Source organism: Chiloscyllium plagiosum, unplaced genomic scaffold (genome assembly GCF_037043375.1).
Source record: "Chiloscyllium plagiosum isolate Xiang-an unplaced genomic scaffold, Cpla_swu_hap1 HiC_scaffold_21, whole genome shotgun sequence".
NCBI classification, from domain to species: domain Eukaryota; kingdom Metazoa; phylum Chordata; class Chondrichthyes; order Orectolobiformes; family Hemiscylliidae; genus Chiloscyllium; species Chiloscyllium plagiosum.
In genome coordinates this window covers 54,012,346-54,024,649 of record NW_028270159.1, presented here as the reverse complement: position 1 = coordinate 54,024,649, position 12,304 = coordinate 54,012,346, and the positions used below count along the sequence as shown (strand labels likewise).

Sequence of the window (12,304 nt, the reverse complement as noted above, 5' to 3'; positions counted from 1 at the left end):
GTGTGATTTAACCAGCTCTCAGTGTCGGGGAACAGGCAGAGTGTGATTTAACCAGCTCTCAGTGTCGGTGAACAGGCAGAGTGTGATTTAACCAGATCTCTGTGTTGGGGAACAGGCAGAGTGTGATTTAACCACCTCTCTGTGTCGGGGAACAGGCAGAGTGTGATTTAACCAGCTCTCAATGTTAGGGAACAGGCAGAGTGTGATGTAACCAGCTCTCTGTCAGGGAACAGGCAGAGTGTGATTTAACCAGCTCCCAGTGTTGGGGAACATGCAGAGTGTGATTTAACCAGCTCTCAGTGTCGGGGAAAAGGCAGACTGTGATTTAACCAGCTCTCTGTGTTGGGGAACAGGCAGAGTGTGATTTAACCAGCTCTCAGTGTTGGGGAACAGGCAGAGTGTGATTTAACCATCTCTCAGTGTCGGGGAACAGGCAGAGTGTGATTTAACCAGCTCTCAGTTTCGGTGAACAGGCAGAGTGTGATTTAACCACCTCTCTGTGTTGGGGAACAGGCAGAGTGTGATGTAACCAGCTCTCAGTGTTGGGGAACATGCAGAGTGTGATTTAACAAGCTCTCATTGTCGGGGAAAAGGCAGACTGTGATTTAACCAGCTCTCAGTGTCGGTGAACAGGCAGAGTGTGATTTAACCAGCTCTCAGTGTCAGGGAACAGGCAGAGTGTGATTTAACCAGCTCTCAGTGTTGGGGAACAGGCAGAGTGTGATTTAACCAGTTCTGTGTCGGGGAACAGGCAGAGTGTGATTTAACCAGCTCTCAATGTTGGGGAACAGGCAGAGTGTGATTTAACCAGCTCTCAGTGTTGGGGAACAGGCAGACTGTGATTTAACCAGCTCTGTGTTGCGGAACAGGCAGACTGTGATTTAACCAGCTCTCAGTGTTGGTGAACAGGCAGACTGTGATTTAACCAGCTCTCTGTGTTGTGGAACAGGCAGAGTGTGATTTAACCAGCTCACAGTATTGGGGAACAGGCAGAGTGTGATTTAACCAGCTCTCAATGTTGGGGAACAGGCAGAGTGTGATCTAACCAGCTCTCAGTGTCGGGGAACATGCAGAGTGTGATTTAACCAGCTCTCAGTGTCGGGGAACATGCAGAGTGTGATTTAACCATCTCTCATTGTCGGGGAACAGGCAGAGTGTGATTTAACCAGCTCTCAGTGACGGGGAACATGCAGAGTGTGATTTAACCAGCTCTCAGTGTCGGGGAACATGCAGAGTGTGATTTAACCATCTCTCAGTGTCAGGGAACAGGCAGAGTGTGATTTAACCAGCTCTCTCTGTTGGGGAACAGGCAGAGTGTGATTTAACCAGCTCTCAATGTTGGGGAACAGGCAGAGTGTGATTTAACCAGCTCTCAGTGTCAGGGAACAGGCAGAAGTGTGATTTAACCAGCTCTCAGTGTCAGGGAATAGGCAGAGTGTGATTTAACCAGCTCTCAGTGTTGGGGAACAGGCAGAGTGTGATTTAACCAGCTCTCAATGTTGGGGAACAGGCAGAGTGTGATTTAACCAGCTCTCAGTGTTGGGGAACAGGCAGAGTATGATTTAACCAGCTCTCTGTGTTGGGGAACAGGCAGAGTGTGATTTAACCAGCTCTCTGTGTTGGGGAACCGGCAGAGTGTGATTTAACCAGCTCTCAGTGTCGGGGAACAGGCAGAGTGTGATTTAACCAGCTCTCAGTGTTGGGGAACAGGCAGAGTGTGATTTAACCAGTTCTGTGTCGGGGAACAGGCAGAGTGTGATTTAACCAGCTCTCAATGTTGGGGAACAGGCAGAGTGTGATTTAACCAGCTCTCAGTGTTGGGGAACAGGCAGACTGTGATTTAACCAGCTCTGTGTTGCGGAACAGGCAGACTGTGATTTAACCAGCTCTCAGTGTTGGTGAACAGGCAGACTGTGATTTAACCAGCTCTCTGTGTTGTGGAACAGGCAGAGTGTGATTTAACCAGCTCACAGTATTGGGGAACAGGCAGAGTGTGATTTAACCAGCTCTCAATGTTGGGGAACAGGCAGAGTGTGATCTAACCAGCTCTCAGTGTCGGGGAACATGCAGAGTGTGATTTAACCAGCTCTCAGTGTCGGGGAACATGCAGAGTGTGATTTAACCATCTCTCATTGTCGGGGAACAGGCAGAGTGTGATTTAACCAGCTCTCAATGTTGGGGAACAGGCAGAGTGTGATTTAACCAGCTCTCAATGTTGGGGAACAGGCAGAGTGTGATTTAACCAGCTCTCAATGTTGGGGAACAGGCAGAGTGTGATTTAACCAGCTCTCAATGTTGGGGAACAGGCAGAGTATGATTTAACCAGCTCTCAATGTTGGGGAACAGGCAGAGTGTGATTTAACCAGCTCTCAATGTTGTGGAACAGGCAGAGTGTGATTTAACCAGCTCTCAGTATTGGGGAACAGGCAGAGTGTGATTTAACCAGCTCTCAATGTTGGGGAACAGGCAGAGTGTGATTTAACCAGCTCTCAGTGACGGGGAACATGCAGAGTGTGATTTAACCAGCTCTCAGTGTCGGGGAACATGCAGAGTGTGATTTAACCATCTCTCAGTGTCAGGGGACAGGCAGAGTGTGATTTAACCAGCTCTCTCTGTTGGGGAACAGGCAGAGTGTGATTTAACCAGCTCTCAATGTTGGGGAACAGGCAGAGTGTGATTTAACCAGCTCTCAGTGTCAGGGAACAGGCAGAAGTGTGATTTAACCAGCTCTCAGTGTCAGGGAATAGGCAGAGTGTGATTTAACCAGCTCTCAGTGTTGGGGAACAGGCAGAGTGTGATTTAACCAGCTCTCAATGTTGGGGAACAGGCAGAGTGTGATTTAACCAGCTCTCAGTGTTGGGGAACAGGCAGAGTATGATTTAACCAGCTCTCTGTGTTGGGGAACAGGCAGAGTGTGATTTAACCAGCTCTCTGTGTTGGGGAACCGGCAGAGTGTGATTTAACCAGCTCTCAGTGTCGGGGAACAGGCAGAGTGTGATTTAACCAGCTCTCAGTGTTGGGGAACAGGCAGAGTGTGATTTAACCAGTTCCGTGTCGGGGAACAGGCAGAGTGTGATTTAACCAGCTCTCAATGTTGGGGAACAGGCAGAGTGTGATTTAACCAGCTCTCAGTGTTGGGGACCAGGCAGACTGTGATTTAACCAGCTCTGTGTTGCGGAACAGGCAGACTGTGATTTAACCAGCTCTCAGTGTTGGTGAACAGGCAGACTGTGATTTAACCAGCTCTCTGTGTTGTGGAACAGGCAGAGTGTGATTTAACCAGCTCACAGTATTGGGGAACAGGCAGAGTGTGATTTAACCAGCTCTCAATGTTGGGGAACAGGCAGAGTGTGATCTAACCAGCTCTCAGTGTCGGGGAACATGCAGAGTGTGATTTAACCAGCTCTCAGTGTCGGGGAACATGCAGAGTGTGATTTAACCATCTCTCATTGTCGGGGAACAGGCAGAGTGTGATTTAACCAGCTCTCAGTGACGGGGAACATGCAGAGTGTGATTTAACCAGCTCTCAGTGTCGGGGAACATGCAGAGTGTGATTTAACCATCTCTCAGTGTCAGGGAACAGGCAGAGTGTGATTTAACCAGCTCTCTCTGTTGGGGAACAGGCAGAGTGTGATTTAACCAGCTCTCAATGTTGGGGAACAGGCAGAGTGTGATTTAACCAGCTCTCAGTGTCAGGGAACAGGCAGAAGTGTGATTTAACCAGCTCTCAGTGTCAGGGAATAGGCAGAGTGTGATTTAACCAGCTCTCAGTGTTGGGGAACAGGCAGAGTGTGATTTAACCAGCTCTCAATGTTGGGGAACAGGCAGAGTGTGATTTAACCAGCTCTCAGTGTTGGGGAACAGGCAGAGTATGATTTAACCAGCTCTCTGTGTTGGGGAACAGGCAGAGTGTGATTTAACCAGCTCTCTGTGTTGGGGAACCGGCAGAGTGTGATTTAACCAGCTCTCAGTGTCGGGGAACAGGCAGAGTGTGATTTAACCAGCTCTCAGTGTTGGGGAACAGGCAGAGTGTGATTTAACCAGTTCTGTGTCGGGGAACAGGCAGAGTGTGATTTAACCAGCTCTCAATGTTGGGGAACAGGCAGAGTGTGATTTAACCAGCTCTCAGTGTTGGGGAACAGGCAGACTGTGATTTAACCAGCTCTGTGTTGCGGAACAGGCAGACTGTGATTTAACCAGCTCTCAGTGTTGGTGAACAGGCAGACTGTGATTTAACCAGCTCTCTGTGTTGTGGAACAGGCAGAGTGTGATTTAACCAGCTCACAGTATTGGGGAACAGGCAGAGTGTGATTTAACCAGCTCTCAATGTTGGGGAACAGGCAGAGTGTGATTTAACCAGCTCTCAGTGTCGGGGAACATGCAGAGTGTGATTTAACCAGCTCTCAGTGTCGGGGAACATGCAGAGTGTGATTTAACCATCTCTCATTGTCGGGGAACAGGCAGAGTGTGATTTAACCAGCTCTCAGTATTGGGGAACAGGCAGAGTGTGATTTAACCAGCTCTCAATGTTGGGGAACAGGCAGAGTGTGATTTAACCAGCTCTCAATGTTGGGGAACAGGCAGAGTGTGATTTAACCAGCTCTCAATGTTGGGGAACAGGCAGAGTATGATTTAACCAGCTCTCAATGTTGGGGAACAGGCAGAGTGTGATTTAACCAGCTCTCAATGTTGGGGAACAGGCAGAGTGTGATTTAACCAGCTCTCAATGTTGGGGAACAGGCAGAGTGTGATTTAACCAGCTCTCAGTGTTGCTGAACAGGCAGAGTGTGATTTAACCAGCTCTGTGTCGGGGAACAGGCAGAGTGTGATTTAACCAGCTCTCAGTGTCAGGGAATAGGCAGAGTGTGATTTAACCAGCTCTCAGTGTTGGGGAACAGGCAGAGTGTGATTTAACCAGTTCGCAGTTTTGGGGAACAGGCAGAGTGTGATGTAACCAGCTCTCAGTGTCGGGGAACAGGCAGACTGTGATTTAACCAGCTCTCAGTGTTGGGGAACAGGCAGAGTGTGATTTAACCAGCTCTCAGTGTTGGGGAACAGGCAGAGTGTGATTTAACCAGCTCTCAGTGTCCAGGAATTGGCAGAGTGTGATTGAACCAGCTCTCAATGTTGGGGAACAGGCAGAGTGTGATTTAACCAGCCCCCAGTGTCGGGGAACAGGCAGAGGGTGATTTAACCACCTCTCAATGTCGGGGAACGGGCAGAGTGTGATTTAACCAGCCCCCAGTGTCGGGGAACAGGCAGAGCGTGATTTAAACAGCTCTCAATGTCAGGGAATAGGCAGACTGTGATTTAACCACCTCTCAGTGTTGGGGAACAGGCAGAGTGTGATTTAACCAGCTCTCAATGCTGGGGAACAGGCAGAGTGTGATTTAACCAGCTCTCAGTGTTGGGGAACAGGCAGAGTGTGATTTAACCAGCTCTCAATGTTGGGGAATAGGCAGAGTGTGATTTAACCAGCTCTCAGTGTTGGGGAACAGGCAGAGTGTGATTTAACCAGCTCTCAATATTGGGGAACAGGCAGAGTGTGATTTAACCAGCTCTCAGTGTTGGGGAACAGGCAGAGTGTGATTTAACCAGCTCTCAATATTGGGGAACAGGCAGACTGTGATTTAACCAGCTCTCAATAATGGGGAACAGGCAGAGTGTGATTTAACCAGCTCTCAGTGTCAGGGAATAGGCAGAGTGTGATTTAACCAGCTCTCACTGTCAGGGAACAGGCAGAGTGTGATTTAACCACCTCTCAGTGTTGGGGAACAGGCAGAGTGTGATTTAACCAGCTCTCAATATTGGGGAACAGGCAGAGTGTGCTTTAAACAGCTCTCAGTGTCAGGGAATAGGCAGAGTGTGATTTAACCAGCTCTCTGTGTTGGGGAACAGGCAGACTGTGATTTAACCAGCTCTCTGTGTTGGGGAACAGGCAGACTGTGATTTAACCACCTCTCAGTGTTGGGGAACAGGCAGAGTGTGATTTAACCAGCTCTCAATGCTGGGGAACAGGAAGAGTGTGATTTAACCAGCTCTCAATGTTGGGGAATAGGCAGAGTGTGATTTAACCAGCTCTCAGTGTTGGGGAACAGGCAGACTGTGATTTAACCAGCTCTCAATATTGGGGAACAGGCAGAGTGTGATTTAACCAGCTCTCAGTGTTGGGGAACAGGCAGAGTGTGATCTAACCACCTCTCTGTGTTGGGGAACAGGCAGACTGTGATCTAACCACCTCTCTGTGTTGCTGAACAGGCAGACTGTGATTTAACCAGCTCTCTGTGTTGGGGAACAGGCAGAGTGTGATTTAACCAGCTCTCAGTGTTTGGGAACAGGCAGACCGTGATTTAACCAGCTCTCTGTGTTGGGGAACAGGCAGACTATGATTTAACCAGCTCTCTGTGTTGGGGAACAGGCAGACTGTGATTTAACCAGCTCTCAGTGTTGGGGAACAGGCAGAGTGTGATTTAACCATCTCTCAGTGTCGGGGAACAGGCAGAGAGTGATTTAACCAGCTCTCAGTGTTGCTGAACAGGCAGACTGTGATTTAACCACCTCTCTGTGTCGGGGAACAGGCAGAGTGTGATTTAACCACCTCTCTGTGTCGGGGAACAGGCAGAGTGTGATTTAACCCGCTCTTAATGTCAGGGAACAGGCAGAGTGTGATTTAACCACCTCTCAATGTTGGGGAACAGGCAGAGTGTGATTTAACCAGCTCTCAGTGTCGGTGAATAGGCAGACTGCAATTTAACCAGCTCTCAGCGTTGCTGAACAGGCAGACTGTGATTTAACCAGCTCTCAGCGTTGCTGAACAGGCAGACTGTGATTTAACCAGCTCTCCGCGTTGCTGAACAGGCAGACTGTGATTTAACCAGCTCTCAGCGTTGCTGAACCGGCAGACTGTGATTTAACCAGCTCTCAGTGTCGGGGAACATGCAGAGTGTGATTTGACCAGCTCTCAATGTTGCTGAACATGCAGAGTGTGATTTAACCAGCTCTCAGTGTCGAGGAACATGCAGAGTGTGATTTAACCAGCTCTCAGTGTCGGGGAACAGGCAGACTGTGATTTAACCGCCTCTCTGTGTTGGGGAACAGGCAGACTGTGATTTAACCAGCTCTCTGTGTTGGGGAACAGGCAGAGTGTGATTTAACCAGCTCTCAGTGTCGGGGAAAAGGCAGACTGTGATTTAACCAGCTCTCAGTGTCGGGGAACAGGCAGACTGTGATTTAACCAGCTCTCTGTGTTGGGGAACAGGCAGAGTGTGATTTAACCAGCTCTGTGCTTGGGAACAGGCAGAGCATGATTTAACCAGCTCCCAGTAACGGGCAACAGGCAGACTGTGATCTAACCACCTCTCTGTGTTGGGGAACAGGCAGAGTGTGATGTAACCAGCTCTCAGTGTTGGGGAAAAGGCAGACTGTGATTTAACCAGCTCTCTGTGTTGGGGAGCAGGCAGAGTGTGATTTAACCAGCTCTCAGTGTCAGTGAACAGGCAGAGTGTGATTTAACCAGCTCTCAGTGTCGGGGAACAGGCAGAGTGTGATTTAACCAGCTCTCAGTGTCGGTGAACAGGCAGAGTGTGATTTAACCAGATCTCTGTGTTGGGGAACAGGCAGAGTGTGATTTAACCACCTCTCTGTGTCGGGGAACAGGCAGAGTGTGATTTAACCAGCTCTCAATGTTAGGGAACAGGCAGAGTGTGATGTAACCAGCTCTCTGTCAGGGAACAGGCAGAGTGTGATTTAACCAGCTCCCAGTGTTGGGGAACATGCAGAGTGTGATTTAACCAGCTCTCAGTGTCGGGGAAAAGGCAGACTGTGATTTAACCAGCTCTCTGTGTTGGGGAACAGGCAGACTGTGATTTAACCAGCTCTCAGTGTTGGGGAACAGGCAGAGTGTGATTTAACCATCTCTCAGTGTCGGGGAACAGGCAGAGTGTGATTTAACCAGCTCTCAGTTTCGGTGAACAGGCAGAGTGTGATTTAACCACCTCTCTGTGTTGGGGAACAGGCAGAGTGTGATGTAACCAGCTCTCAGTGTTGGGGAACATGCAGAGTGTGATTTAACAAGCTCTCATTGTCGGGGAAAAGGCAGACTGTGATTTAACCAGCTCTCAGTGTCGGTGAACAGGCAGAGTGTGATTTAACCAGCTCTCAGTGTTGCTGAACAGGCAGACTGTGATTTAACCACCTCTCTGTGTCGGGGAACAGGCAGAGTGTGATTTAACCACCTCTCTGTGTCGGGGAACAGGCAGAGTGTGATTTAACCAGCTCTTAATGTCAGGGAACAGGCAGAGTGTGATTTAACCAGCTCTCAATGTTAGGGAACAGGCAGAGTGTGATGTAACCAGCTCTCAGTGTCAGGGAACAGGCAGAGTGTGATGTAACCAGCTCTCAGTGTCAGGGAACAGGCAGAGTGTGATTTAACCAGCTCTCAGTGTCGGGGAAAAGGCAGACTGTGATTTAACCAGCTCTCAGTGTCGGGGAACTGGCAGACTGTGATTTAACAAGCTCTCAGTGTCGGGGAAAAGGCAGACTGTGATTTAACCAGCTCTCTGTGTTGGGGAACAGGCAGAGTGTGATTTAAACAGCTCACAGTGTCGGGGAACAGGCAGAGTGTGATTTAACCACCTCTCTGAGATGGGGAACAGGCAGACTGTGATTTAACCAGCTCTCAGTGTTGGGGAACAGGCAGACTGTGGTTTAACCAGCTCTCAGTGTTGGGGAACAGGCAGAGTGTGATTTAACCATCTCTCAGTGTCGGTGAACAGGCAGAGTGTGATTTAACCAGCTCTCAGTGTTGGGGAACAGGCAGAGTGTGATTTAACCACCTCTCTGTGTCGGGGAACAGGCAGAGTGTGATTTAACCAGCTCTTAATGTCAGGGAACAGGCAGAGTGTGATTTAACCAGCTCTCAATGTTAGGGAACAGGCAGAGTGTGATGTAACCAGCTCTCAGTGTCGGGGAACAGGCAGAGTGTGATTTAACCAGCTCCCAGTGTTGGGGAACATGCAGAGTGTGATTTAACCAGCTCTCAGTGTCGGGGAAAAGGCAGACTGTGATTTAACCAGCTCTCAGTGTCGGGGAACTGGCAGACTGTGATTTAACCAGCTCTCAGTGTCGGGGAAAAGGCAGACTGTGATTTAACCAGCTCTCTGTGTTGGGGAACAGGCAGAGTGTGATTTAAACAGCTCACAGTGTCGGGGAACAGGCAGAGTGTGATTTAACCACCTCTCTGAGATGGGGAACAGGCAGACTGTGATTTAACCAGCTCTCAGTGTCGGTGAACAGGCAGAGTATGATTTAAACAGCTCTCAGTGTTGGGGAACAGGCAGACTGCAATTTAACCAGCTCTGAGTGTCGAGGAACAGGCAGACTGTGATTTAACCAGCTCACAGTGTCGGGGAACAGTCAGAGTGTGATTTAACCACCTCTCTGTGATGGGGAACAGGCAGACTGTGATTTAACCAGCTCTCAGTGTTGGGGAACAGGCAGACTGTGGTTTAACCAGCTCTCAGTGTTGGGGAACATGCAGAGTGTGATTTAACCAGCTCTGTGTTGGGGAGCAGGCAGAGTGTGATTTAACCATCTCTCAGTGTCGGTGAACAGGCAGAGTGTGATTTAACCAGCTCTCAGTGTCAGTGAACAGGCAGACTGCGATTTAACCAGCTCTCAGTGTTGCTGAACAGGCAGAGTGTGATTTACCCACCTCTCTGTGTTGGGGAACAGGCAGAGTGTGATTTAACCAGCTCTCAGTGTTGCTGAACAGGCAGACTGTGATTTACCCAGCTCTCAGTGTCAGGGAACATGCAGAGTGTGATTTAACCAGCTCTCAGTGTCGGGGAACATGCAGAGTGTGATTTAAACAGCTCTCAATGTTGGGGAACAGGCAGAAGTGTGATTTAACTAGCTCTCAGTGTCACGGAACATGCAGAGTGTGATTTAACCAGCTCTCAGTGTCGGGGAACAGGCAGACTGTGACTTTATCAGCTCTCTGTGTTGGGGAACAGGCAGTCTGTGATTTAACCAGCTCTCAGTGTTGTTGAACAGGCAGAGTGTGATGTAACCAGCTCCCAGTGTCGGGGAACATGCAGAGTGTGATTTAACCAGCTCTCAGTGTCGGGGAACAGGCAGACTGTGATTTAACCACCTCTCTGTGTTGGGGAACAGGCAGAGTGTGATGTAACCAGCTCTCAGTGTTGGGGAACATGCAGAGAGTGATTTAACCAGCTCTCAGTGTCGGGGAACAGGCAGACTGTGATTTAACCAGCTCTCTGTGTTGGGGAACAGGCAGAGTGTGATTTAACCAGCTCTCTGTGTTGGGGAACAGGCAGACTGTGATTTAACCAGCTCTCAGCGTTGCTGAACAGGCAGACTGTGATTTAACCAGCTCTCAGTGTCGAGGAACAGGCAGAGTGTGATTTAACCAGCTCTCAGTGTCGGGGAACATGCAGAGTGTGATTTGACCAGCTCTCAATGTTGCTGAACCGGCAGAGTGTGATTTAACCAGCTCTCAGTGTCGAGGAACAGGCAGAGTGTGATTTAACCAGCTCTCAGTGTCGGGGAACAGGCAGACTGTGATTTAACCACCTCTCTGTGTTGGGGAACAGGCAGAGTGTGATGTAACCAGCTCTCTGTGTTGGAGAACAGGCAGAGTGTGATGTAACCAGCTCTCAGTGTTGGGGAACATGCAGAGTGTGATTTAACCAGCTCTCAGTGTCGGGGAAAAGGCAGACTGTGATTTAACCAGCTCTCAGTGTCGGGGAACAGGCAGACTGTGATTTAACCAGCTCTCTGTGTTGGGGAACAGGCAGAGTGTGATTTAACCAGCTCTGTGTTTGGGAACAGGCAGACCGTGATTTAACCAGCTCCCAGTGACGGGCAACAGGCAGACTGTGATCTAACCACCTCTCTGTGTTGGGGAACAGGCAGAGTGTGATTTAACCAGCTCTCAGTGTTGGGGAACAGGCAGAGTGTGATTTAACCATCTCTCAGTGTCGGGGAACAGGCAGAGTGTGATTTAACCAGCTCTCAGTGTCGGTGAACAGGCAGAGTGTGATTTAACCAGCTCTCAGTGTTGCTGAACAGGCAGAGTTTGATTTAACCAGTTCTCAGTGTTGCTGAACAGGCAGACTGTGATTTAACCAGCTCTCAGTGTCGGGGATCAGGCAGAGTGTGATTTAACCAGCTCTCAGTGTTGCTGAACAGGCAGAGTGTGATTTAACCACCTCTCAATGTTGGGGAACAGGCAGAGTGTGATTTAACCATCTCTCAGTGTCGGTGAACATGCAGAGTGTGATTTAACCAGCTCTCAGTGTCGGTGAATAGGCAGACTGTGATTTAACCAGCTCTCAGCGTTGCTGAACAGGCAGAGTGTGATTTAACCAGCTCTCAGTGTCGAGGAACAGGCAGAGTGTGATTTAACCAGCTCTCAGTGTCGGGGAACATGCAGAGTGTGATTTGTCCAGCTCTCTGTGTTGGGGAACAGGCAGAGTGTGATTTAACCACCTCTCTGTGTTGGGGAACATGCAGAGTGTGATTTAACCAGCTCTCAGTGTCGGGGAACAGGCAGACTGTGATTTAACCAGCTCTCTGTGTTGGGGAACAGGCAGACTGTGATTTAACCAGCTCTCAGTGTCGGGATACATGGAGAGTGTGATTTGACCAGCTCTCAGTGTCGGGGAACAGGCAGACTGTGATTTAACCAGCTCTCTGTGTTGGGGAACAGGCAGAGTGTGATTTAACCAGCTCTCAGTGTTGTGGAACATGCAGAGTGTGATTTAACCAGCTCTCAGTGTCGGGGAACAGGCAGACTGTGATTTAACCAGCTCTCTGTGTTGGGGAACAGGCAGACTGTGATTTAACAAGCTCTCAGTGTCGGGGAACAGGCAGAGTGTGATTTAACCAGCTCTCAGTGTCGGGGAACATGCAGTCTGTGATTTAACCAGCTATGTGTCGGGGAACAGGCAGACTGTGATTTAACCAGCTCTCTGTGTTGGGGAACAGGCAGAGTGTGATTTAGCCACCTCTCAGTGTTTGGGAACAGGCATACTGTGATTTAACCAGCTCCCAGTGACGGGGAACAGGCAGACTGTGATCTAACCACCTCTCTGTGTTGGGGAACAGGCAGAGTGTGATTTAACCAGCTCTCAGTGTCGGGGAACAGGCAGAGTGTGATTTAACCATCTCTCAGTGTCGGGGAACAGGCAGAGTGTGATTTAACCAGCTCTCAGTGTCGGTGAACAGGCAGAGTGTGATTTAACCAGCTCTCAGTGTTGCTGAACAGGCAGAATGTGATTTA

At 49.4% G+C, this 12,304-nt stretch overlaps 1 protein-coding gene across 1 annotated transcript in view; it reads left to right on the top strand.

The window, feature by feature from the left end:
• The window catches only part of LOC122546186 (apical endosomal glycoprotein-like), a 556,180-nt gene that overhangs the window by 521,131 nt on the left and 22,745 nt on the right, over positions 1-12,304 (top strand). The window lies entirely within an intron of this gene.